Genomic DNA, 24,993 nt, shown 5'->3' on the forward strand with positions numbered 1-24,993 from the left:
CGTTTGGAAGCTGAGCCAACAGAACCCAGAGAAGAGATTAGGAGGCATGTGGTGATCGAAAAGACAGGGGAACAGAGAACTGAACTCAGTGTTTTGACTGGTGTTACGGGGAGGACGGTGGCATCGTGTATTGGTGCAGGGGAGACTGGGGACCGGCGGGAGGGGGGGTGCCGTCCCCACAGACAAGCCGGGAGACAGCGGCCCCCGGCGGGCTCCAAAGCCCAGGCGGGGTGGACGCGTGCAGACGAAGGGCAGGGAGAGCAGTGTCCAGGCCGAACCCGAACCGCCCCATTGTCAGGTGCTAAGACACACAGGACGCGTCAGGAAGAAGGGATGACGGAGACTGAGGGGGAGGGAGAGAACCGGGGAGGCCGGAAACAAAGGGACTGAATCAGCTGCGTCAAATCCTGCAGAACCGTCTCGTGAGATGAGGGCAGAGCCCTGACCGATTCGGTGGAAACAATGGAGGCGTCTGGGAGCCTCGGGAGGTCTATTGCAGTGATGTGGGGGGCACTGTGGCAGGTGGGAAATGCTCTGAAGGGAAATTAAGGGGTGAGCTTTTGGAGACAGCGGCATACACACATGTGAATAAAAGCATGCATTCACGTTATTTAACATCCAACATACAAGACTTGAAAGAACATGCAAGCAGTTCTAATTTTCATGGCAGAGTCTTCCAGAAACTCTGCAACAGGGGCAAGGATTCTGCTCCACAGCAATGGCGATGCAGCCGGGGCTTTGTCCTCCACAGAGACTCAGGTAGGTCTTGCATAATAACACGATACGGCTCCGGGGACAAACTGCAAGGAGCCGCACAACTGTGACCCCACAGAGCCTCAAACGGCGTGGCCGCACTCCAGAGTTTCATTACATGTTAGTTGCTAATGCATAAAGTGAGGAGATAGATCTCCTGCATCACATAGTAATAATGACCTTGGTTAAATGAGGCCCATTTATTAGCCAAAATGTACCTTTAGGTAACCCTAATTTTTCCTTGTCTTATTGTTTTCTTGAAAGCTTCTTTGTTAACAGCTGGACCTTTGAAGCGACCTAGGAACACATAGATAGCTTAATAAATCTTCCTTTACTGGGAAAATAAGTATCGTGTCAATGATCGCAGAGTGATGCCGCCGGGTGGGGTCTAATACGCAAACGAACGAAACCGCAGCCAGCCACACGGCACCTCACGAGTTTGAAGGATTCTTCAGGATCTTCTGCTGTGAAGGTTTGCAGAGCAGCCATTCTTGTTTCCTTCTTCTCTTGTCTTCCAAGAAAGTTCGAGTGGTACTTAAAAGTCAAACGCAAGACTCACACACGGGCAGACAGTGAAATGGAGGAGGTAGTCCCATTTGTCTTTCCCAAATCCTCGTCTCTCTGGGCTCACGGTGCGCACGTGAGCCTGAGAAGAGTTGGGACAGTGGCTGGGAGACCAGCCCCCTCTCCCTGCTCCGCCCTCTCCTACCGTCTCCTCTGGCCACCTGTGGGGACTTGGGTGATGTGGGTGCCATGCAGGTATGCCTCAGACCCCGGGATTCGGTTTTCCGGGCTTACGAGAAAGCTGGGGAAATCACACCTGGGAGAAACCAGAGGCGGAAGTTTCAGTAGGTCGTAACCCACGTGTGGGAGTAAAGTGAGGAAATGACAGGACCCCTGTCCACCGTCCGGAAGGAAACAGCCGAGGCCCAGTTAAGTCAGGGGTTAGTATCAAAGACAGCCCAAACGGGAGGCTGCGGGTGATAGGTCAGGTCATGGTTGGGGCTGAGGACTGAAGGTATCCACTGAAGGATCGAGGCCCATCACTAGGAAATGGGAAGACAAAAACCAAAACCGAAACCCAAACCTCTCTTACCTACCTGTCTCTACAGGCTGTTCCGCTCGTATGCGGAATTGAAGAGACACAGCAGATGAACGTGGGGGAAGGGAAGGAAAAATAAGAGAAAAACAGAGAGGGGACAAAACAGCAAGTCAAACCCCATCCATTGGGCCAAGGCTTAACGTTGGGCGCCAGAATCTGGAGGGGCTGAGCCAGCATAGAGCTGGATGGAAATAAGTCATAACAAAATGCTGTGCAGTGTGGGCACGATGTAGCAATAAATGCACAGCAAGATTAAATTATCCCATGCAGTTGGTGGGACTCTTGTTTTAGGTAGAAAAGACTCAGAAACTAGGAAGGCTCAGATATCAGACGGCAGACACCATAAACCCCATTGTGGAGTGTATAGAGTGGCTGCTATGATTATATAGGGTAATAATATTACATGACATAGTGACGGAAAACGTTACACTTAAGGGTTTGCTCGTAAAATGTGACACGCACTTCATTTCACCAAGACAGTCAAAAGCCAAACCCCAGGCTGTTCCTGCATGAAATGGACTTTTTGTCTCTACAAAAACGTCATTCTTCTTGTAATGTTTCAACATGGTGGTAATGTCTGAATTTCTAAAAACGAAGCCATGAATCACTGCAGTATTATTTTTTCCTACAAAATAAGTTTCCCAAATTACCCTGAAAAATCTTGGACACGTTTCTCCCTTTTCTAATAGGACATGTTTCTTCGCCTAGTGTTCTTCTAGTACATCTTCCCTCAGGTCACTGAAGACACTGCTTCTGCAACGTAAGCAAGAATGTCCCGCCAATCTTAGGTGTCTTTCCCCAGTTTACATTTGGAGATAACGTGTGTGTACAATGAGGCACAAAGGTTGTGACGACTTGAGAAACCAATATGCCTGTGTGACCATCACCCCAGGGAAGATCTAGAACCTGCCGGTGCCCCCCGAAAATCCCTGTTCCCAGATTTAAGTCAACCCTCATCCTCCCTGGTCACCCCTCTGCCTTCCCTCCCTTTAGACTAGATTTTCTTGCTCGTCGAGTGCGTACACGTGGACGCGGCCGGCAAGGACTCTTTCGTGTTTGCCTTCTTCCACTCCAGCGTTTGAGAGGTTCAGACAGGTTGTCGATGAAGCAGTTCCTTCTTATTATTGCTGAGTCATGTTGCATTGTGTCAACGTGACACAACTGCTCCCGCATTCCTCTGAAGTTTGTGTTGTTGCCGGTTCGGGCTACTATAAAAAATACTTTATGTAAGTTCTTCTATGGACGGCTATCTTTATTTCACTTGGGTCCAAACATAAGAGTAAGATTTCTGCCGGTTTTCCCGGCAATTTATCAGCAATTTTTAGATCTTACTCCGTGAAGCGTCCAAGGCTATAGCCCATTATGATAGAGTTTTTTTTTCTTTTTGTTATTTATTTGCGGAAGCTCATTATATGTGCTAAATACAAGACCTTTGTCAGCTATATGCCTTGTGAATCTTTTCTCCCAGTGTGTGGCTTGCCTTCTCATTTTCTTAAATATGTCATTTAATGCACAGAAGTGTTTATTTCTTTGTTTTGATGGAGACCAATCTGTCAGCTTTTCCTTTTATGTGGACTGCTTTTTGTGTTTACTCTAACAAACCTTCCCAGTTTGAATGATGAAACGGTATTTCAGTGTTTTCTTCCAGAAACTTCTTGGTTTTAGCTTTTATGACATCTTGAATTCATGTTTGTAGGGTTCTAGAAAGAAGTTGCAATTAAATTTTTTCCATGTTTATCCAGATGGTGGAACACAATCATTGAAAAGGTTCTTTTCTCCTGTGACCTACTGCAGTGGTCATTGTCTCAGATGTCGCAGCTGTGCGGCAGGTCCCGAGGTCACATGGTGTGGTCCCTCAACTTTTTCCTTTTGAAGTTTGCCTTGCCTATTTTATGTCCTTTGAATTTCTAAATAAATCTGAGAATCAGGTCGATAATTTCTGTAAAAGACTCCAGTAGGATTTGACTGAAGCTGCGTTAAGCTATGGATCAATATGCAGTCACTTGAGATCTTACCAAAATTGAGTCTTAAAATCTGTGGTCGTGGCATAACTGACCATGTATTTAGTTCTCTTCTCCTTTCCTTCACTAATATTTTTAAATTCTCCACATAAAGAATTAGCATAGTTTTATAAAACTTATACTTATTTATTCATATTTTATGCTATTGTATATGGAATTAATTTATTTCACGTTTCAATAGTTTCATTGGTAATATACAAAAACAAAATTTTATCTTGCTACTTGGTGGATGTTTTATTCTTGTAGCTGTTTTGTTGATTTTTTTTCTACAAAAACACTGTTAGCTGCTTCAAATAAACAAATTTTTTCTTCTTCTTATCTTTGTGCTTTTTTTTTCCCACTGCCTTATTTCAATAGAAAGTTTCCAGAATAATGTTGAATAAAAATGACAAGAAAGGATATCATTGTCTTCCTGATCTTAAGGGGAAACACTCAACATTTCATAATTACAAGGGATGGTGTATTAATTACAAAAGATATGTAATGACAGCTGTAGGTTTCTTATGATTCTCTACCTCAGATTAAGATTGTTTTCCTATATTTCAACTTTGTGTTTGCTGAGATTTTTTAAATTATGTATGAATGTTGAAATTTGTTAAGATACACACACTCATATATATCTTACTCCTTTAATCAGTTGCTATGGCACGTTACATTTATAAATCTTCAATGTTATATAAGTCTTCACATTTATTATTTATAAATAACACACTTGTATCATTAAGTTTACTGGTTAAGAATAACTTGGTGCTGGAGGGGGTGCTGGAACTGTTAAATTCTTGATTGCGGTGATGGTAATACCACAGGGAGCGTTTGCCATTTGCCAAAACACAGAATGGTACACCAAAGAATCCATTTTGCTGTATATAAATTATTTCTGAACAACAATAATAAATAACGTTAGAGTGTAGGATTTTTATAGATGCGTTTTATCTCATCGAGGAGGGTTTTTTAAAGCCATAAATGGACTGAAACTTTAAGAATTGGTAAACACAATGTCTGAAGTGAAAAACACACTAGACCAAATTAATGTCAGATTAGGCATTGAAATAAAAAGAGACTTGAAGTGAACTTGAGGTTGAACTTGAAGACTTAGAAATAGAAACTACCCAAAAGAAACTATAGAGAGAGAAAAAAATAAACATAAAAATGGAAAGAGCATAAGTAAACTGCAGGACAACTTCAGGTGCAGGACCATAAATGTAACCGAAGTCACTAAAAGAGAAGATGCATGGGGACAGAAAAATATTTAAGTAAATAATGTTTGAAAATTTTCCCATTGTAACAAAAACTATACACTACAGATCCAAGAAGTTCAAAATAAATCCCAAGCACAAAAATAAAGTGAAGAAAACTCCACAAATGCGCATCATAATCCAATTTCTCAACATCAGTGAAAAAAAGAGAAAGTCATAAGAGCAGCCAATGAATACGTACAGAAGAATGAAGGTAAGGGTTGCAACAGATTTCTCATCAGAAACAATATTTGGAAAAAGTAATAGCTGAAAATCTCCCAAATTTGACTAAAAGCACTAACCTACATATCCAAGAAGCTAAACAATTTCCATTAAAAAAAGAAAGATCCCAAGTAAATAATCTAAAATTTCACTTTAAAACACTAGAAAAAGAGCAAACTAAGCCCAAAGCATGCAACAAGAAGGAAATAATAAAGATGAGAGCAAACACAAATTATCAACAGTCACTCAAGGAGAAATAGAAAATTTCAGTAGATCTATAACAAGCAAAGAGATTGATTTAATAGTTAGAAAACCCCACAACTTCCCCCAAAGAAAAGCCAGGATTAAATGGCTCTAGCAGTGAGATCTACAAAATTATTTAGAAAAACAAACATCAAAATCTTTTATAAACTACCAAAAAATAGAAAAGGTCTCATTCTATGAGATCAGGATAACCCAAATCCCAAATGAGACAAAGATACCACAAGAAAAGAAATCTACTGGCCAGTAACTTGTGCTTATGAAACCCTCAACAAAATACTAGAAAACCAAACCCAGCATTATGCAAAAAAAGAGTTAAATGCCATGACTAAGTGGGATGTATCCCAGGAATTCAAGGTTGGCTTAAAATCTGAAAATAAATTAATATAATACGCCATATTAATAGAATGAAGGAATAAAGTCACCTAATTATCTCAACACATGCAGAAAAGTACTTAATGAAATGTTATACCTTTTCATGATAAAAACCCTCAGCAAACTGACTAGAAAGAAATTTTCTCAACCTGATAAAGGGCATCTACACAAACCCGTAGCTTACATCACCCTTGATAATGGAAACTGTGTGTTTTCCCTCTAAGATCAAAAACAATCAAAGATAGTTCCCACTTCAATTCAATATGTACTAGAGATTGTAGCCAGGACAATTAGGCAAGAAAAAAAAAGGCATCCAGATTGGAAGACAGAAAGTAAAACTATCTGTATTTGTAGATGACGTAAACTCGTATGTGGTAAACGCTACGCACACATTATACGTGCACCTAATACATGAGGTCAGCAAGGTTAGGATGCAAGATAAATATGTATTTGTACATACTAGCATCAAGAACAATGTGAAATTAAGGAGACAATTGCATTTGGGGCATATATTTGCATACTTGCATATATATGCATTTGGGGCATATATATATATATTATATATACATATATACAATATATATGTGTGTATATTATATATATATAATATATACATATATACAATATATATATGTGTATATTATATATATATATAATATATACATATATACAATATATATATGTGTATATTATATATATAATATATATATATATATTCTTCCAACGCAACAATAAAAATAAAGGGGCCAATGAAAACAAGGGCAAAGAGCCTGATTAGCTATTTCTTCAAAAAAGATACAAACAGCCAATACATTCATGAAAAAAGATTCAGTATAAAGGGGAATGCAAATCAAAACTACCATGAGATGCTACTTTGCCCACTGGGATGGTTATGATTACGAAAAGAAAGGAAATAAAAGTTTTGGAGAGGATGTGGAGAAGTTGGAATTCCCACACTGCGGATGGAAATGTGAAGTGGGGCGGGGGGGTCTCTGTTTAAACTCCCAGGTCTTCAAAAATCAGACAGAGTCACCATATGACTCAGCAATCCTACTACTAGGTACATTCCCAAGAACATAGAAGCAGTATGTTCCACAGAAACGTGTGTAGGAATGTGCACGGCAGCGTTAGTCATAGTAGACAAAACGTCCATCACCTGATGAATGGACAAGCACACATGCTATTTCCGTACATGGGATACGTACTTTTTCAGCCATGAAAGGTAGCGAAGGGCAGTTACACACTACAACGTGGGTACACTTTGGAAAAGTTATGCCAAGTAAAAGAGGGAGTCACAAAATGCTACATATTGTATGATTCCATTTATACGAAAAGTCCAGAATGGGGGAATCTATAGACTGAGAAAGTAGATGAGCGTTTGTCCGGGAGGAGGACCAGGTGAATGGGGAGGGACCGCGAACAGGCTTCTTTTGGAAGGCGAGGAAAGGATGCTGGAACTAGATGGGGGCGATGTCTCTACAGTGCTATGAAGACACTAAAAACACTGAGCCGCTCACTTCAAAATGGTGAATTCTGTCTCGGTGTTTAAAGATCAAGCAAAGCAGCTGGAACACAGGAAGCAGCTACTTTAAGGTGCTGAGGAAGTTATCGCCAGCCCGAAGTCTGCATCAAGCAAAACGTCTTTACAAAATGGGGGCAAAGTATTGACTTTTTATACCTACCAAAAGCCCAAGAATTAGCCAGGGGAAGAGCTCGGCCTGCAGTACGAGAAACATGGAAGTTCATCCTTCAGGCAGTAGAAAACGTGAGCGAGCGAAGGAAGGGGGCACAGCGGACTTGGCGACCAGGTCGGGGAAGAGTCAGGTTTCCCTTATTATGTAAACAGACGATCGGGTCAAGTGCAGTTGCATTGTGGGCTTTTAAATATGTGTGGAAGTAAAATGTATGGTAGCAATAAAATAAAATAAGGGGGAAGAGAAATGGAAGCTTACCTTGGCCACCGTGAAGTTCTCACACCACGCCTGAAGCGGCCATCACCTAAGGTAGACGGTGGGAAGTTCAAGATGTACATGTAGATCCTAAAACAACCACTAAACTCACAAAAACAAAGGGCTGTACTTAATGGGTCAAAAAAGGAGATGGAAATGAATGTTAGAAACATTCCAGAAGAAGGTATAAAGAGACAGAAGCGAGAGCAAAGATCAGATAGAACAAATAAAAAATAAATGGCAAAATAATTGACTCAGACCTGACCGTACCAGTAATCACATTAAACATAAATAAGCGGTCTCGGCACCCCCAGTAAAAAGACAGAGATGATAAGGTTGGATAAAAAGAAAAAACCCAATACGTACTGCCCATGGGTAACTCTCTGAATATAAAGACTCAGATAAGATAAAAGTAAAGCCAGGAAAAGATATGCCATGCTTGCACTAGTCGGAAGAAAGCAAGAGTGAGTATCAACTATCTATCTATCTATCTATCTATCTATCATCTATCTATCATCGATCTATCTAAATTTATATTCATATACAATACACAAGTATGTATATATTCCACTATTCCAGGAATTTACAAGGATATGGTAACATGGGCAATGTTATACATCACTGGTAGAAATATAAATTTATGTATCTTTCTGGAAGGTTCTATGTCTCAAGGAACTTTAAAATGTGAATATGTTTTGGCCCACAAATCTAAGAGCGGCCAAAAGGCTTATGGTCGCCTTTTGTAACAACCACCTGGGGACTGGCTAACTAAATGGCAGTGCATTTACATAATAGATTACTGTGTATTTTATATTCTTAACACTTCAAGTATACAAGAAAGCGTTATATTAATTTAGAAAGTGGAAAATCAAATTACATAGACTCCCTGGACCTGTGTCTATAAAAATACCTATAATTAAACTCTATCTATTCTTTACTCATATTGCATCCAGATGTTTAGGGATCATGCGGTTTCTTTATGTTCTAAGGCTGCTCTGTTGGGCTCCGAGCCTTTCCCCGGGGGGCAGTGGGACACACGAGAACACTGACCGCCAGGATTAGTACAAACACGGTTCTGGGGTCTCAGTCGTGCTGGCGGATGTTCCCGGCCCCGCTGCACACTCAGCCGCCCTCCGGTCCCAGCCCTGCTCCCACAGCCCTTCAAGTCCCAGACTGGAGGCCAGAAAGCGTCTTCGCTGAGCTGCCCTTAGAACCAGGGCCCTGGGGAAACTTCTGGGACGGAGGACAGTCCATCAAAACTGCATCCTGGCCTTTCTGGGCAGCAGATGCCCCGAGGTGACCTGATGGCGTTCTCCAGCCTGAGGGAGGAGGGCGGTCAGCTGCTTCCTTGTCCCGGAGGCCCTCATGGGCTCCTTTCCTGTCCTTCTTTACCCACTCGCCCTGCCACTTCCCTGGCTTGCCGTGGGAGGGACGGGCCCAGGCTTCACTTCTGGCAGGTTCTTCTTCCTGACCCCAGCCTCCCTGTCACTGGACGGAGGCGGGTGATGGGGAGAGGACCGGCTGACCCACCCAGGGCCCTGGCCGGGAGCTCTTTCCAATATTACCTTGAACCGACAGAGGAAAGGGACGGTGGTCTGTGGTCTGCTCACAAGGCATGCGCGTACGATCCCACCGTATATATGACACACGCAGGTGCGCGAACAGGGGCGCCTCAGGGACTGAGGTGAAACGTAATTTAAATTTTCGTACTTCTCTTCACTGTTCAAATTTGGCTATGTATTTATTTCATAATCAGAAAAAGAAAGATGAATGTCCTCTATTAAAACATGAATGCTCCTAGAGGAAGTTAGGCCCATGGATGAGGGGAGACAGTGTTAACAGCGATTTCAAGACCACGCTTTGCCGACTGGCTCACTGCACGATGGAGTCACGGCAGGGGTGGTGGCCTGTGTAGGGACGGTGCGGTCCACCGGGCCAGCGGCGCGGGCGGGGACGCACGAGGGGGTCGGGAGTCTGCACGGCGGTGGAGAGGCCTCTGGGGAGGTTCTGCCCGGCCGGAGCTAACAGTGGGGGACACTTCTCAGTCTCGGAGGACAAGGGCCCCGACCCGGGTGGGTGTGACTTGACTAGAGGACGACTTACACGCCAGACACACGTGGGAGACGCTAGGCGTAACAAGCCGTGCGAAGCGCGTTGCTTCAACTAAGCACACAGATCAGACTGAACGCAAAGAGCGTTGCTTTGGCAAGGTTCCCTGTTACAGGAACAGCAAGGGGGCACATTTCTCACTCGGACCTCCTTTTAAGGTGGTTCAAAGTTCGCGCGCGATTTCGTGTGATGCGTTAGCTGAGAAAACGTTTTCATGACAGAGGTCATTGCTCTCGATCATCAGAATTCAGGAGAAATGTGGCAGCCGGAGAGGCACGTTTTCGGGGAGTGACTAGCAATGAGAGGAGGAGAAAATCTGTCCTCTTTTCCCGCCCTCTGCAACTGTTGAGCCTGGAGGGCCTGTCACCGGTGACATGGAAATCCCTTTGGGCCACGGGCAGCCCGGCAGGAAAAAAGTGACACGCGGTTTTTGTCAACCTTTTGTGCATTTTCCTCGGACACTTAAAGGTCAAAAGCCGGGGCAGCGGTCGGATTGAGTTCTCGCCTGCCCCGCGAGGCCTCGCCACGTCAGCTTGGGGCGGAAGCCGCGTCCGGGAACGGGCAGCCGTAACGAGAGGTAGTAATGCCAGGCCAGCGGCCTCCGCCAGCAATTTTACGTGGAAATATCTCTCCGCTGGAGGGAAGTGTCCTGGTTTCTCGGGGGCGAAAGGGACACGGGACCATCTCCCCCTGGGGTGGGCCTGCAGGGGATTCAAGCGCGTCCACAGTTAAGCGGCTCGTTCGCCGAAAGACCAGGCCAGTGGCCGGGACTCCCGGGGCGGCTCCCTCAAAGCCCCCGGGCCCCCGGCTTTGGGCTCCGTCTCAGACAGGTCCTGAAAAGAGCAGGCCAAGGCTCCCTGATCCTGATGACCAGCTGCCCACGCATCCGCGTCAGCCGGCTCTGCCCTGAATGTGTTCACACGTTTGGCCCTTGAGACAGGCCGATGTTTGGGTTGTGAGTTTTGAGGGCACGTCGCGTACCCAGCAGCCACGGGCGCCCAAGGTCGGGTCAGGGCTGGAGAGAGACGTCTCTGAGCTTGTGGTGCGGACGTGACTCGGGCTGCCGTGTCCTCCTGGGTGTCTGTGCGGTTTCACGGCTCTTCACCTCCACTAAGATGTTTATTTTGTTCCCGAACGCTTTTCATACCTTCTGCGTTTACACCCTAAAAATTATTTGATGTTACCTGATGCTTAGTTTGAACAAACTACCCCGGGAAGGAGTCCTCGAGGAAACAAAATACGTTCACACACAACATTTTCACACAGGATTTCCACACCTTTTCCTAAAGCTGGACACGCGATGTACCGGTCTGAAGGAGAAAGGCTCTGTTTCGTTTTTTTTTCCTTTTGGATTTGAATCTACTGAAGATTCTGTGGCTTCCAAGATGGAAATCAGACTCGGATCCTTCTGTTCCCAACATTGCTGGGGGCGGGGCCCCCAAGTCTGGAACGGCTTCTTAGATGTGAAACAGTCCAAACAAAACAGCGGCGACTGCCAAGCATGCGGGCCTCGGAAGCACACGGACCGCGTGTCCTGTGCGAGCCGGGTCGCGCAGGTGGAGGTACGCGGGCTCCCAGAACAGACCATTCACACCTGACGGACGTGTCGGGAGACATGACGGGCTGGGCTCACCTGGCTGAGGCAGTAACGCCTCCCCGGAAGCCCCTCTCGTCCAGCACGCTGGGAAGCTGTTATTTTACAGACAGAAAGTCAGTCCATTCGAGAAAAAGTTTGGGAGGAGTCGGAGCTTAACGTGCAAGAGAACAGAGGAAACCAAACCTACGCGGAGGAAACTGGCTGAGGTGCTCCCTCCCTGCCGTCGCCGCCGAGGTGAGGTTGTGGCCTCGTTCTTTCTTGTCAGGTGCCTCATGAGATGGGGTTCACGTGACTTCGTCTACCTGCGAATGACTGGACCAGACCCAGGACCCCCGACCTGAGCAGGTTCACTGGTCTGCGTTTAAGGGACGCCGGCCTTGAGCTTTGCCGCGCGATTTCCGAGCGAAAGTAGCCGCTGGCCGCTCGGGCACGACGAAACACTACTCGCAACTTCTCCGCAGGACAGATTGAATGCACCAACCACGTTCTGTCTTTGCCCTTCGAAATGCTTTTATTTACGGAATAGCCTCTTAAATATAAACCTCTCCAGATACAAACACTGCTCGCAGGAGATGCGCACGGCTGCCTTCTGACCAACCCGCAGACCCTGGGCCGAGCCGTCCACAGCCTCACCGGGGTCCAGAGGCCTGAGGTGCCCCTGGAGAAGCAGTGGCCGGGAGGCTCTTGTTAATTCCTAACACACGAAACTCATCGGTCCCTTTTTAAAGGTACGTTTCCTATCTGGACAGACACAAAGAATAAGAGTCCGGTTCAAACCAGTTCAAACACACCGTCAGGGGGGATCCTTAGGGTAAGTGAGCTTGTCCCTGAGCCTCAGGGACACGGCAGCCACCAGAGGATTTGAAGTGTGCTGAGTAGTGGACCAGAAAAGGCTGTTTCCAAGTCCAGACAGAACTCCTCCTTATCTCAGTTCAAATAGGACGTGTGGCTCAGGTTTTCTCCGTCTGTGGACAGTGGGCTTGGCTGAGGAGAAGCCAGGCCACACTGGGTTCGGCTCATTGCAGAGTGGGTCTTTCTAATGGGGCAGCTGGAGCTCTCGTCTTGTTCTCCCAGGAAAACCCACCCGCTGCTGGGTTGTGGGAGAATGTGTCATGTGCAGCCTGGATAAAGCACAAAGCACAAAGTAGAGACTGTCACAACAGCGTAAGTGACCACACGCAAACAGGAAGAGAAGCCCTTTCAGGAGGCAAAGGAAAAGAGGGCCCTAAACGCTTTTTAAAAGGACAAAGACAGCGGTTGAATTGTGCACAGACAATCTAGAAAGACCGTGAAATAAATTTTAATTGTTTTAAGTATTTGTTTTTGAGAGAGAGAGAGAGACAGAGTGCGAGCGGGGGAGGGACAGAGAGAGGGAGACACAAAATCCGAAGGAGCCTCCAGGCTCTGAGCTGTCAGCCAGAGCCTGATGCAGGGCTCAAATTCATGGACCTCAAGATCATTATCTGAGCCAAAGTCAGATGCTTAACCGACTGAGCCACCCGGGAACCCCGACAGTGAAATAAATTTTTAAAAAGATGACAGATGGTAGGACTTTAGCGACTCTTAGGAATTACCTGTGTGCACGTGTGGGACGCTGAAGCTTTGAAATACCAGATTGGTCCAATTCCACAAACTCCCTGCCACAGGCAGAGGCAGAGGCAGAGGCACAGCCTGGAAGGCCCTCAGAGAATTCTCGCATCAAGCCAGCCTCTGGTCAGCTGACCGCGGGGCACAGGCAGCCCCAGCCACTCCGGCATCTTCTAACGTGGTAACGCTGCTCCTGGGACACGGAGGACGTGGGTCTTCCGACTGGAAGCCCCTCGTTCCCCAAGGCTCTTCTCACGGCCACCGAGTCATTAGCAGCTGCCGGGGCCGTTTCAGGTCCTAGAATTTCCAGTGAGCATCAGATTGACCACCCAAACCAGGAGAACAAGGCTCACGCCGGGCCGCCCCGTGTCGGGGCTCATGGACGCAACGACTAGCTGTTCTCTCCTTCCCTTACCCTCGGCGGAGCGAGGTCACCAGAGTGGGCCACGCCTCCTTGACCCCTTCTCCGCGCACACGTCCCTCGTGCTCACAGCGGCCACCCGCCTCACGCACGCAGACTCCCAGAAATGCTGGAGCCGGAGCTGGTGGGACAGGTCTCGGAGAAGTTTCCACCGGTCTTTCTTGCATCCAGAAGCTCTTTTCTCTTTCTTCAGATACTTAACCTCCTACCCGTGAGGTGCTTCCGACGACGGCTGGCTCGGGTGGATTCCCCGGTGACAGAGTGGGTGTTCAGTTTGGAAAATGTCTCCTCTTTGTCACCCTTCCTGTACTTGGGGACCAGGACCTTTTGACACCCAGCTGCATTAAGGTTAACGTTGATGTCTTCCACCGCACGGGCTGCGCGGGTTAAAGGTTCTTCATCTGGGTGGGATTCTGGGGTGGAACCAGCGGCTCCATCAGTAACACCGGGTTCCACGTCACTCTTTGCGCTGGTTTGACCACATTTTTATAATTATAACCACTTCTATTTACGTGGCAAAAGCCCAGAGAATGTGTGTGCTGCCTTCCTATCATACTCTTAATGTAAAATGAGAAAAGGAAGGATATTCTATAGTCAAAAACAGATTATGTCCTAAAAGACTATAGCAGCCGATGGGTTTCCGAAAGGGATGAAATCTTTAAACTGTGGGTAGAAAAAAGCAATTTATGCTGAAAGCTACCGATCTCTGACTTTGTGAGTGTATTTATACGTTTATCCTATTCTGAAAAGAATTTCGATCACGCTCCCGATATCACCAGCTGACTTCATGCAGGAAACAAATTCCGCAGTTCAGGGTGTCTGTCGATGACGTGGGCTCCGAGAGTGTGTTGGGTGTGGTGACACGCGATACGCGGGCAGCTCAGTTTGGTCAGACAAATAGGAGCGTCTATAGAACCTGAGTAGTGGTTTAACAGCACTCAAAACTAGAGATGTGCTAGAAACGTTGTCAGCTTAGACGGCGAAGGTAGACGGGACCACGAGAACACCGGAAACCTATAACATCGAGACTGCGCATCACGAGCAAAGAGGCTGCTCTTGGCTGTCTATTGTTCTGATGCTTCTGTGCGTCCTTCTCGGCCACTGTCAACCTGCCAACACGGAGCTCTCCTTCCCCACCTCTGGGGAGTGAATCGTGAAACACGGTCATGTTGGCTTGAAGAGAATCACCTTAGAAACCACTCTTTGTGGCAGTAATTTTGAGTTTTCTAGGAGCACAAGCTCCTGAAAGACTAGATAATCTGGAAAGCTCCAGGTGCCTGGCCAACAGTGGGAAGCAGGTCTGTGATCTGAGCAAGCTTTGCTGCGTGTGGGTATGTTTTCCCATGAGACAAAGCCCTAAAACCCCTTTCCTTGAAGACGGCAAGACTCAGGCTGACAACCTCAGGGGATGTCCTTTTGCAGAATTAGGACGAAGCCCGAGGCCGGAAACACCCTTTTATCTAGAATCTTGGCTATTTGAAGTGCCCTGAAGGCCCGGGCATCATCAGCGGCTCCTGGGAGTTGGATACAGAGACGGAGCTCCGTATCACTTCCTGGGAATCTGGGTTCGAGCGCTCACCGGCACACGGGGGTGCAGGAAGCACCTGTATCCTTCACCTCGCTGAGCCCTGAAGACCCTCAAAGAGAATAGAGCTGATGGTCCCTCGTGAGCAGATGGCAGGAAATCCCTGTGTTTTATTCCGGAAAGTGCTTTGCTCCACACCCCTGGGAAGAAGGCAAAACTGAAATTCAGTATTCACGTGTAGAGAAAACAGTGAAGAAAGATTTCATGCAATCCGTTCTTCTAATTGGTTCTTAACGTTGCATCATTCTAAACACAGATCATAGTTTACGGCCATTACTTTGAAATCCGGGTCTACTGTTAGAACAAATGTGAAAACAACATACATAGGACGTGACACTCCAAAATAGTCTTAACAAGTATTTAGAGGGGCACGCAGGTGGCTCAGTCGGGGAGCGTCCGACTTCGGCTCAGGTCACGATCTCGCGGTTCGTGGGTTCGAGCCCCGCGTCGGGCTCTGTGCTTCGGATTCTGTGTCTCCCTCTCTCTCTGCCCCTTCCCCGCTTGTGCTCTGTCTCTCTCTATCAAAAATAAACAAGTGTAAAAAAAAATTAAAAAAAACACAAGTAGGTAGATTAACCATATCTAAATTAGAGGGGATACACCTGGCCCTCAGACAATGCGGGTCTGAACTGTACAGGTCCATTTACATGTGGATGTTTTCAATAAACACAGGGAATGCTGTAAGGGTGATTTCCAGTCCTGACGACCTTCTTACTACCATTTTCTTCTCCTGAAATTACTTTTCTGCAGGAGTGCAGGTGTAATATCTGTAACACATGACGTATGTTAATGGTTTATGTTACCGCTTAGGCCTCTGGTTGGCAGTAAACCGTCAGGACTTAGGTTCTGGGGGAGTCAAACGTTAAACTCAGATTTTTGACCACGCAGAGTGTCTGCGCCCCTAACTCTCACATTGTGCAAGGGTGAACCGTATTATGATAAATCAAATATAGAGCATTACTAAAGACACGATTTATATGAATATCTATGCTTTCAAAACATTGATATTTGACCTCAGATATCATAATACTAGCTTGTACGTCCTTTTCATATTAAATTTTGGATGAACATCAAAAAGTATTTGGCCCAGGCAAGCATTCCAAATATTGGATCTGATCCAAATCTCTAAACTTCTTAGGCCTGAAAAATGTGGAAAATTAGAAATACTGAGACTCTTTTTGCAAGATTTCTAGTGGTTTCTGGTTCTGGTTAAGATATGAATACCGAGAGGGGTGCCTGGGTGGCTCAGTCGGTTAAGCGTCCAACTTCGGCTCAGGTCATGATCTCACGGTTCCGTGGGTTCAAGCCCCAAGTAGGACTCTGTGCTGACAGCTTGGAGCCTGGAGCCTGTTTCAGATTCTGTGTCTCCCTCTCTCTGACCCTCCCCCGTTCATTCTCTGTCTCCCTCTGTCTCAAAAATAAATGAGTGTTAAAAAATTAAAAAAAAAAAAAAGATATGAATACCAAGAGGCCGTGACACTCGTCTGCATCCAGTCTGCTCGGTGGCGGGGCCCCGCCGTGCGGGAACTAGCAGGCACAGGAGCCGATCCACGCGTTCAGAACGTTCACAGGCAGCTTCTTCCAGACGTGGGGTCTGCTTTGCTGCTGGAGTACACAAGCCCACGGGGACGTACACGAGCCCACGGGGACGCTGGCGTTTCCAAGTGGAGTGTGGTGCCACTGCCAGAGTCCACACCGCTTCATCCCGGATGTCTCAACGCGCTTTCTGCCGGCTGCGGCGAGGTCTCGGTCTCAGGACCGGCAGGGGACTAAGACACTCGCCTAGGCGTTTCTGATCCATCCGTCAGCCCACTTCCTGCCTGACCACAGCTGCTTTGCCTGGGTCAGCGTCCACCCAGTGGCCCGCGGAATGAACGCCCTGATGACACAGGTGCTCGGGTGCAGGTGGGAGGGCAAAGCCATCCGACTGTGTTGGGCCGTTGAGAGGGAGCCACGGAAAGTTGGCACGCGGAAAGCAGCGGGCAGAGACCACTCGATGGCGGACACGGAAGAAATCACAGGCAAGGTGGATCAGCGCAGGTGAGTAGAGACGCAAAGCAGGGGTGCGACCGCGTGGTGCGGTATGAGATCGAGGCCGGGATCGGCAGGGTGGGAGGCGGGGACATTGTACGCTCCGTCCTGCTTCAGCCCTCCCCTCCGTCTGACAAGCATTATTGATCGGCCACCACGGGCAAGACACGGCACCAGGACAGCACCGGCGCAGTAACCTACGTGGGACGAGACCTCAGTCGTCCGGCCAAAGCGGTGAGGAAAGGAGAGAAACGTGCCACATCGGGAGTCGGTTACCGGTCCCGCCCCCTCTGCTCCCCCCGGTGCCCTGACTGCATCCGTGTGCGGGAACAGTTAGTAGGTGAGCTAACCTCAGCCAGTGAGCATCCAACAGGAGGGTCAAAGGGACATTTTACAGCCTTCCTGAGATAGAATTCACACACGCAGTTCGCCCATTTAAAGCGGACGATGTAACAGTTTCCGGAACATTCTCAGAGTTGCGTACCCATCACCACCACCATCAGTTCTGGAGCATTCTATCACCAGAAAGAGGCCCCGCAGTATTTAGCTACTGTCTCTGTCCTCTGCTCCCTGACGCCTGCACAGCCACGGATAGTAACACCTGCACGGTGCCCCGGACTGTGCTGGCACAGGGCGGGCACAGGCATCTGTGTCTCATCCCTGGTCTTGGGGGAAGCACCAGACGTTCACGATCACATGTGCTCTTAGCCCCGGTATCCCTTGTGAGGCCACAGTGTGTCTATCCCCAGACTTTTCAGTCTGTTTTGTTTTCTTTTCCTTTTTCTTTTTTTTTTTTAGTTATGAGAGTATTGGATTTTATCAAACCCTTTTTCTGCCTCTATTGAAATGATCATGTGGGTTTTGTTTCTTACTCTATTGGCATAATGTAGTGCATTAATTGTTTTTCGGATCTTGGACTAAGTTTGCATGCCTGGAACGAATCCTACGCCGTTGATATGGGTATATGTATATAATTGTATATGTATATGTATGTAATTCTTTATATACATTTCCTGATGTGTTGTCCAGCCACCACGTTGGCATCTATATTCATAAGTCTCCATGGTCTTCTTTTGCTGTGATGTCTTTGTCTGGCTTTGGTATCAGGATAATGTTGGTTTTAAGTTGAGAAGTGTTTCTCCTCTTTAATTTTTTGAAAAAGTTTGTGAAGAATTGGTATTAATTCCTGTTGAAAGTTTTTTTTGTTCTTTTTTAATGTTTATTTATTTTGAGAGAGAGAGAGAGAGAGCATGCAAGTGAAGGAGGGAGAGAGAGAGAGAATCCCAAGCAGGCTCCAGGCTCTCAGCACAGAGCCTGACATGGGGCTCAAACCCACGAACCATGAGATCATGACCTGAGCTGAGATCAAGAGCCAGATGTTCAATCAGCCGAGCCACTCAGGTGCCCCAAATTCTTGCTTAAATGTTTGATAGAATTCAACAGTAAAGCCGCCTGGACCTGAGCTTTTCTTGTGGGTAATTTTTAAAATTATTGTTACTGATTTAGTCTCTCTGCTTGTTATAGGATTATGCCGATTTTCTATTTCTTCTTGGGTAAGTTTCTGTAGTTTGTATCTTTGTAGGTGTTTGGCATTTCATCTAAATTGTATCATTTGTGTCACATGTTCAGAGATACTCCCTTGTTACTCTTTTTATTCTGATGGGCTCCCTGGATCAGTTTCCTCTTTTGTTCATGATTTTAGCCATTTAAGTCATTGTTTTCTTGGTCAGTCTAGGTACAGGTTTGTCTATTTCATCTATTTCTTCAAAGAACAAACTTGGTTTCGTTGATTTTTCTCTACTGTTTTTCTATCTCTATTCAACTTATTTCCATCTTAATTTTTATGATTTTCTTTTTTAAAAAATTAAAAAAAAACACGTTTATTTGTTTTTGAGAGAGAGAGGTGGCATGAGCAGGGGAGGGGCAGAGAGAGAGGGAGACACAGAATCCGAAGCAGCTCCAGGCTCTGAGCTGTCAGCACAGAGCCCAACGCGGGGCTTGAACCCACAAACCATGATATCATGACCTGACCCGAACCTGGACACTTAACCGACTGAGCCACCCAGGCGCCCCTTTGTGATTTTCTTTATTTTCCTTTTCTGCATATTTCCAGTTTAGTTTGCTCTACTTTGTTCAGTGTCTTATGGGGGAAAACTAGGTTTCTGACTTGAGATCTCCCTTCTTTTCTAATAGAGACTACAAATTTCCCTTTGTGTGCTGCCTGTGTGGAGTCTGATAAGTTTTATTATTGTTGTATCTTCATTTTCAGTTATTTTGATATATTTTGAGCTTTCCTTTGTGATTTTTTTATTTTATCCATGGCTTGGTTAGGACTGTGCTATTTAATTTCCACATATTTGTGAATTTCCCAATTTTCTTATTTTTAATTTATAGTATAATTCCATTTTTGTTGGAGACCATACTTTGTATGGTTTCAATTCCTTTTAAACTTATCGAGGTCTTGTTAAAAGGAAAATTTTCTGTTTCTCTCTACTCATACCAATGCTTCAGACACCAGATTAAGCTTTCTTACACTAAGCAATTCCCCAATTCTGGGTGGACACCAACTGGTTGTGTTACCATTTAACTCAGTTCTGACAATAGCTGCCTGGGGTTGACAGACCCCACTGGTTAGGGGCTCTGTCCCTAACCTGACCTGATTTAAGACACCTAAACTTCCAGGTCTGATTCACTGCCTATAAACTGAGGGTCCACAAGCCCTCTTTGGGTGTGACAATTTTCTAGAACAGCTCACAGAACTCAGGGAATTATTTACTTACAATTACCAGGTGATTAGAAAGGATTGTACTAAAAATAGAGGTAAGTAGCCAGAACAAGAGGTACACAGAGCAAGGTGTGTGGTGAGGGCACGGATGGACCTTTCATGCCGGGCATGCCACCTCCCTGCCGGGCATGCCACCTCCCTGCCCCTCCGTGTGCTCACGGACTTGTGAGTTCTCAGAAGCCCCTTGTTTTGGGATTTTTATGGATGGCCCGTCACACAGGCTTGATTGATGAAATCATTGGTCGTTGGTGATCGAATCAGCATCCAGCCCCTTTTCCTTCTCCAGACGTCAGGAGGTGGGACCGAAAGTTTCATCCCTGTAATCATGTGATTGCCCCCCTGGTCACCAGCTCCATCTTTAAGGGTTTTTCCAAAAGTCACCTTGTTAACATAAGCTCAGATGTGATTGAAAGGGGCTTTTATAAGTAAGTAAAGATGCTGCTTTCACAATTTTTGCTTAGGAGCCATTCAAGAGCCAGGGATAAAACTCAAATATTATCTAGGAAAATATGCCTGGGTCCCTCTCATCACTCAGGAAATTACAAGGACTTCAGAAGCTCTGTGCCAGAAACTGGGGACAAAGACCAAATCAGTATATCTTGTTAATCCCGACATCACACCTGTTGTCTGGGCCAGTGGATGGTCTGCCACGGAGAGTGTCCCACGTGCACTTGGAACCACGTGCGTGTGCTGTGGGTGGGTCCGGTGTCGTGCAGATATCAGTCACCTCTAGTTGGTTCATGCTGTTACTCAGGGTTTCTCTTCGCTCCTTCATCTTCCGTCCTGTGGCTCTGTCCATACTGAAAGTGAAGCATTGAGGTTGCCAGCTGTGCCTGTTGAGTCCTCCTGACTCCTTTCTGACTCCATCCTGACTCCTTTCTGCACGACAGAAATCTGTGTCCCCGCCCTTCCCATTTTCCTATAAGCAGAAAAAGAAAACCAGGATGTACCCAACTTTCGCAACTTTCTTGGAAATATCCTCAGGCAAATACCCAAATCTGTCACCCACAAGCCCACCTCCCGTGGGACCGCGGGACACAGTTCGGTTCGGATTTCTGCCCCAGGCTACAGGGTCTTCCTTTCTTCCAGGTTCCCAAATGTGCTCCTCGTTTCCTCGTGAGACACGGTGTAACTGTCGTATCTCCACCATGGTGTGCTGATGACCGTAGGACACCACGGCTTCTCCCACCTCCCTTGTCACTTCCGCTCCCTCACCAGCAGGGCCTTTCACTTCCACCCTTCTACGAACAGCCCACTCCAGGCAATCCAGGCTTTTTCTCTGATATTCCGTTAAAATTTCCAATTCCACTTCCCAGCTTCGCCTTTTTCCAGTATTTCTTACAGTGGTTCCTCACTTCTGGTTTCAGGATCTGTACTCGTTCTCAGGCGTTGCTGTAACAAATTACCACAGTGTTCTAAAACAACACAAATTTACCATCTTACAGTGACTGAGATCAAAAGCCCTAAAGTGAAGTCAGAGGCAAGGCCGTGTTTTCCGCCGACTCTGGAAGACAAATCAGTTTTGTAGAATTTTCCAGTTTCTAGAAGCCACCTTGCCCCTTGCCTCACGGCACCCACAGACACGTGCGCCCTTCAAATCCAGACACGTGCCCCCTTCCTTTTCTTGTTTACTGCTCAACTGCAAAACTCATTCAGACCCTTAAAATTAACGTGGTTGATGTGGGTTCTTTATTTTAGAAAATATTCTTCTACATGTTACTTTCACACCTTACTTTTTCTTGTTTTTTTAAATTGTTTTTTTTGTTTCAAGTTTTTCTTTAAATCCGAGTTAGTTAACATAGCGTAATATTGGTTTCAGGAGTAGAATTCACGATTCATCGCTTACGTGCGACACCCGTGTTCCTCGCCAGTGCCCTCCTCAATGCCCGTCACCCGTTCAACTCGTCACCCGCCTCCCTCCGTCAGCCTTCGCTTTGTTCTCTGTCATTAAGAGTCTCTTATGGTTTGTCTCCCCCGTCCCCCCACTTGCCATGTGTCCATCTGTTTTGTGCCTTAAATCCCACATACAAGTGAAACCTTGTGACACTGGTCTTTCTCGACTGACTCATTTCGCTCATCAGAGTACACTCTAGCTCCATCCGTGCCTTGACCAATGCCATGCCTCCTCCAATCCCTGTCTCCCTGCCTCTGAATGTCCTGCCTCTTACTTCTGAAGACCCTCGTGACTGCGTTGGACTCACCTGGATAATACGGAGTCCTCTGTCCTCAGATCCCTACTAAGTCACTCTTGCAAAGTCCCCGTGCTGTGTCTGCTACAGCGTTTCCCAGCGGTGGAGGTCAGCATGGACATCCTGAGCGGGTCAGCAGGTGTGGATGTCCGCTATCGTCGCAACCTGCTGGTGGAACAGACTTTTACCTTTACAACGTGTCCTTCTTACCGCCAGCAGCTTTTTATTTGTTGGTTTTGAAGTCGTTTTCTCCACTATTAGTAAGCCACCCTCACTCTATTAAGGTCGCTTTTGAATGACCTATCTTTTTTATGTTCTTGTAATTCAACCTTTTTGTATCTTTGAAATCAAAGTGTGCCTCCTGTAGACAGCGTACAGTCGGATCTTGTTCTCCGTATCCAGTCCCACAATCCTTGCTTTGGATTGGGTTGTTCGGTGCAATCGTGTTTAATGTTATTATTGATCGACTTGAATATATCTCTGCCATTTTCCCTCTGTTTTCCGTCCCTGGTTTTCTGTGGTTGTTATTCAATTCCTTTACTACTTTTGCTCGCATTAGGTGAAACTTTTCTCTTGTAACATTTTAAGGCCTTTAACGGTTTTTCACTACATTTCTTGACTATTTTCTTAGTGGGGGCTCTGGAGTCGACGACATACATTTTAACTTCTCAGAATCCACTTCAGATCTCTACTAACTTAAAGCCAATGAGAAATGAAAATGTTATTCGTATCTAGCTCTATTTTCTTTTCCTCTCCCTTGTGCTGTTATTGCCACATATATCACAGTTGTAAGTTATAAGCCCAATGATACATTGTTATAATTGTTACTTTGTGTAATTTCATACCACTTACGGAAGTTGAGAGAACAGAGCAAGTATATATTTCCAGGATTGGTTGCATTAACTTTGTTATCTGTTTATTTATCCTCTGCCACCTCCTTGTGCCCACGTCAATGTATCACGTTCCTATGTGCTGCAGCAGCAACAATGCTGTTATTATATATCGTTTCATAAAATTGAAATTTAAATCGGATAAGAGACTGAGAACGAAGAAATAGGCATCTATATTATATTTTATATTTACACAATTCCCTTTGCTGGTGCACACGTGTGCGCGTGCGCATGTGTGTGTATTAAATGACTGTCACAGGTACCTGCGTTCAGATTAGAAGCACTCGTTAGGTGGGTCGGCTAGGAACAATCCTCGGTTTTTGTTTATCCACAAAGGAGTGTCTTTATTTCCCCTTCGGTTTCACAGATAAATTTGCTGGATATAAGATTTTCAGTTGACATTTTTTCCTTCTGTCAGCACTTTGAATATGTCATCTGACGGGCTTCTGGACCCCATAGTTTCTGGGGAGAAGTCAGTTCGCCTTATTTGGCGTCCCTCGCACATAGTGAGTCGTCCTTCTCTTTCTGATTTTGTTTTGATGTTCAGCTGTCTCACCACCATGTGCCCGGCTCGTTTGTTCTACGTGGACTTTCTAAGCTTCTTAGACGTTTAACTTAGTATTTTTCATCAAATATTAGAAGGCTTCCAGCTGACTTCTTCCTCTATTTCTTCTCTGGCCCCTTCTTCTATGTGTTGAGGTACGTGGCCCGTTCCTCCCTGGGGTCTGCAGCCTGTGGCTGAGGGCTGCGAAGAGGGGCCCCGTCTCCTGGCCACACTCGCCCATCCTGGCATTTCCAACACACCGATACACGGGAACCAGACGTGGCTGACGTCTCGTGGAATCTCACTGTTTCTACTGGGATCTTGCAGGTTCCTTAAGTGTTTTTGCATTTGCTGTGGGCTTTGGGGGACATTTGCAGAGACTTTAAATAGTTGTTTTAAAAATAATTTTCACCAGTTATGGCTGCTTCTCATGGAGCCACTTATGCTGCCATTCCAGAAGTAGAACGCTCACCCTCTTTCCTTCTAGCACTTGGCCAACACAAACATATTCTGGTGTCGTTTTAAGGAACTTAGTTCTTTATCTAGTAAATACGGGCACAGTATGATCTTCAGTTTGCCGACTGGGTGTCAGAACGTGGGCTGAGCAAACCGTAGTGATCGTGAAGGTATCAGTGGGCGGCCTCTGCTGTACTTCGGACTGGGAGCTGAGTGCCTGCTGAAAGGGTGTGCACCACAGCATCCCATCTCTCCAGGGGGTGACGGGGCATCTGGCCACATTTAAAATTACGTGATGTCTGCAAACACAAATCTGACCCACCTGCTCTGTGCATGGGGAACGACAGGGCAAGTCATGAAGACTAAGGCATCCGAATAGAACGATGCCAAAATCGAAATCTACGTCAAGACAAATCTTGTCCTATATTCAAAATTGCTGTTTCTTGGGACATCTCGGTGGCTCAGTCGGTTGAGCATCTGACTTCGGCTCGGGTCGTGACCTCACGGTTTGTGAGTTCGAGCCCTGCGTTTGGCTCTGTGCTGTGGGCTCAGAGCCTGGAGCCTGCTTCGGATTCCGTGTCTCCTTCTCTCCGCCCCTCTCCTGCTCGTGCTCTGTTTCTCTCTCTCTCAAAAATCAATAAATATTAAAAAAATTTTAATTACTATTTCTTCATCTTGGAGAATATAAAAATGATCCATAAACAATGTTAACTGAAATATTTCTGAACTCAGGTTGGGTTTCTGGAAGACTTTTTCTGGGTGGGTAATGATTATACCGGCCCATAATGGCCTGGGGTGATTTCTGAAGTCAGTACTGTGATGGTCACACAGGATCCCGTGGCAGCCACTCTGGCCCATCCCGAAGGCCACGGACCCTCCGT

Source organism: Panthera tigris, chromosome B2 (genome assembly GCF_018350195.1).
Source record: "Panthera tigris isolate Pti1 chromosome B2, P.tigris_Pti1_mat1.1, whole genome shotgun sequence".
In the NCBI taxonomy this organism is placed as follows: domain Eukaryota; kingdom Metazoa; phylum Chordata; class Mammalia; order Carnivora; family Felidae; genus Panthera; species Panthera tigris.